Source organism: Corvus brachyrhynchos, unplaced genomic scaffold (assembly GCF_000691975.1).
Source record: "Corvus brachyrhynchos isolate BGI_N302 unplaced genomic scaffold, ASM69197v1 scaffold19, whole genome shotgun sequence".
In the NCBI taxonomy this organism is placed as follows: Eukaryota; Metazoa; Chordata; class Aves; order Passeriformes; family Corvidae; genus Corvus; species Corvus brachyrhynchos.
This window is the reverse complement of record NW_008246061.1, coordinates 1,800,822-1,803,956: the sequence shown is the minus strand read 5'-3', so window position 1 is coordinate 1,803,956 and position 3,135 is coordinate 1,800,822.

Here is a 3,135-nt window from a genome sequence, read left to right as displayed (position 1 = left end):
GGCATCCCCCGGCCCACCTGCATCCCTTCCCCCTTCCTGCATCCCCCGGCCCGGCCGCATCCCTTCCTCCAGGCTCCTGCTCCAGCCGGGCTGCATCCCCTCGGCCCACCTGCATCCCTGCTGCCCGGCTCCATCCCCCCAGCCCGGCTGCATCCCTTTCCCTGGACTGCATCCCCTCGGCCCACCCTGGCCCACCTGCATCCCTCCTCCCCACCTCATCCCCCTGGCCCACCTGCATCCCCTCCAATCCACCTGCATCCCTCCCACCAGACGGCATCCCCCCGGCCCCACTCCTGCCTCCAAGGGGATGAGGCTCCCCTTGGAGCGTGCAGAGCCCCAGCTGGGGTGAATCCACGGTTCAGTAGGAGGTCGGTGGGCTGGGGTGGGCAGGGAACGGCCAGGGATTCCCAGGGCTGAGCAGGATCCCTGCAGCTGGCGCAGAGCGGGGAGAAGCGAGGCCGTGACCCTGGGGAGACGCCGGTGGGGCCGTGCTGGTGCTGTGGGGGCGGCTGACGCGGAGCCGGGGCTGTGGGTGGGGGGATTTCGGAGCCTGATCCCATTCAGGCCTTTTGGCTGGTCCTGCAACTCCTCTGTGGGGCAGCTGTTGGCTCTGGACCGTGACTGGAACACCCTGTCCTGCTTCCAAAATTCCCGAGTGCTGTGGGAGCAAGGGGGACATCACCACGTCACTGCTGTGCCAGTCGTGGGGAGACCCCGGGTTTGGGGTGCAGCTCCCTGCTCTGCATCCCAACTTGTGCTCATTCCCACTCCCACCCTGCTGTCATCTCCCCTTGATCCAAGCCCTGTCCCATCCCATCCCAGCTGTTGGTCCTGGAGCAACCTCGGGAGGGGGATAACAGTGCTTTTGGGGTGTGCCGGAGACTTTTTGGGATGCAGGCAGGCTCCAAATCCCCAGGAGAACCTGCCAGGAGGGGCAGGACTCCATGAGCTCATCCCACACGGATTGATGGCCTTGTTGAGGATTCCCTGTCTCTGTCCCACGGACACGGAGGGGAGCATGGTGGAGCCATCCTGGTGGGATGCTCCTTCCCGGCATCCCGGTGTCACTGGGGCAGCCCAAAGGGGCTGGATGAAGAGTTTGGGGGTAATCAGAGGGATGTTATCCTACAAATGCTCACAGGGAAGGACCTCTCCAGCCCCTATGGATCACTCAGTGCCAGCCACAGGGAGCCCTGGCATTGCCATCCCTAAAACACCCCCAAACCGGGAGTTTGGGATGTGCCAGCCAAGGACAGCCCTGCTGACACTCTCCTGTTGTTTTTCACTTCTAAACCAGAGTGATTCCCATGAGGGGAGTGAATCCAGGGCCAGATTCACGATGCCAGCCCTGGACTGGCTCCTGGTGTTGTCCTGGGTTGCCACCAGCGTCAGCAGGAGCAGAGCTTGGCCCTGAGTCCCCAAGTCTCTGTGTCCCTGAGGCCCTGCTGCCACCACCACGTCCCAAGGACGTGACACAGACTCCGAGGCCACGCTCGGTGCCTCTTCCCTTCCCCTGGGCACTGTTCCCGGCCCGGGCACTGCCATGGCAAAGGGAGCGGTGAGCTGGGATGTGGCACTGGGAGGGCACTGGGAGGGTGCTGGGGACAGTGCCCAGCCCTTGTGTCAGCACGAGGCTGGAATAGAACGGGTGAATCCATGGTTTTTTTGGTTAATCTTCATAGGCTGAACCCTGGTTTTGCTGGATTAATAGAAGTTTTTCCTTTCTTTTTTCGGTTTTAAGCCGCTTTAGGGTAGATGTGAGCTCCCATCCTCCTGCGTCCCACCGTGCCGTGTTTTTTGGGACGGGTGCCACAGCTGCAGCCTGGTTCCAGTGGCAATCCTTGGGGCTGGGAGGTGTTTTGGGTCTTGCTTGTGCCTTGGGACAGGCTCCAGGAGGAGCCAAGGCAGCGGCTGGGATCAAACAGTGGGAATCGGGGCTGGTTTGCTTCCTGTGGGGTGGCATCCAGAGGGATCTGAGTGTTCATCCCTCAGCCCTGCCCAGGCTGTGGGGTTTTGTCCCTGTCTGAGTGTGGCAGTTGGGCTTTATGGGTCTAAATTTGGGGGTTGGGGTGTGACTATGGACGGGGGGTGCTGCATTCGGTGGAGTTTGGGAACAGCAGAAGGAAAACTTGCTCAGAGCTGGGCGATATTCCCGGCTGTCCCACGGCACCGTTCTGTCTGGGGGGTTAAACCCCATCCCAATGTCAAAATGTGGGGCAGGGTTCCCAGAACCTGGTGGATGGCTCCAAGGATAACCCCGGGATCAACAATCCCCTGTCCCTGGGCTGCCGTGCTCCTGCCGAGAACGGGGAACCCGCCCAGGACGTTGTGTGAACACGTGGGTGAGGACGGGAAGAGGCTCCGAGGAAAGAGCTGTGGCCTTTCCCAAAGCTCCACGGGCTGTGGAGATGCTGTCCCAGCACTGGGATTTGTCCAGAGAAGCTGTGGCTGCCCCTGGATCCCTGGAAGTGCCCAAGGCCAGGCTGGACATTGGGGCTTGGAGCAGCCTGGGACAGTGGAAGGTGTCCCTGCCCAGGGGGTGGAACTGGATGAGTTTTAAGGTCCTTCCAATTCCATGATTTTATGATTCTCACTGCCCGAATGTGTGGATTCTCTGGTGTCTCACACCACGGGTGAGCACAGCACACTTCTCCCACAGCTGGATCCTCCCAGGATGCTGGATGGAGACATTTCGGCTCCTGTATTCCCGACAAAATCCCCAGGGACCATTTAGCATCTCCCGAAATAAAGGGTGCGCAGAGCCAGAGACATCCCAGGAGCCCAGCAGGGTCTTGGGAGAGCCCTGAGAGGGAAAACAGAACCGTGGCAAGGAATTCCCCAGCCCCAGGCTGCTCCAGGTGCCTCTGGAATAACGAGCCCCTCGGTGGGAGCCGGGGAAGAGTCGCTCCGGGCGCATCTCTGCTTCGTGGAGAAGGAAATTTAGGGCTCCAGAGGAACCCCTCACTCCATGGCATGTGCTGGGATCCTGCTGAGATGGGATGGGATGGGATGGGATGGGATGGGATGGGATGGGCATTCCCGGCGGCTCACGGGCTGCCAGGTGAATGAACTTGCCCCTCCTGGATTTTCCACCGCCTGTCCCGGTCTCCAGGCAGGGCCGGGCCTGTCGCCCGC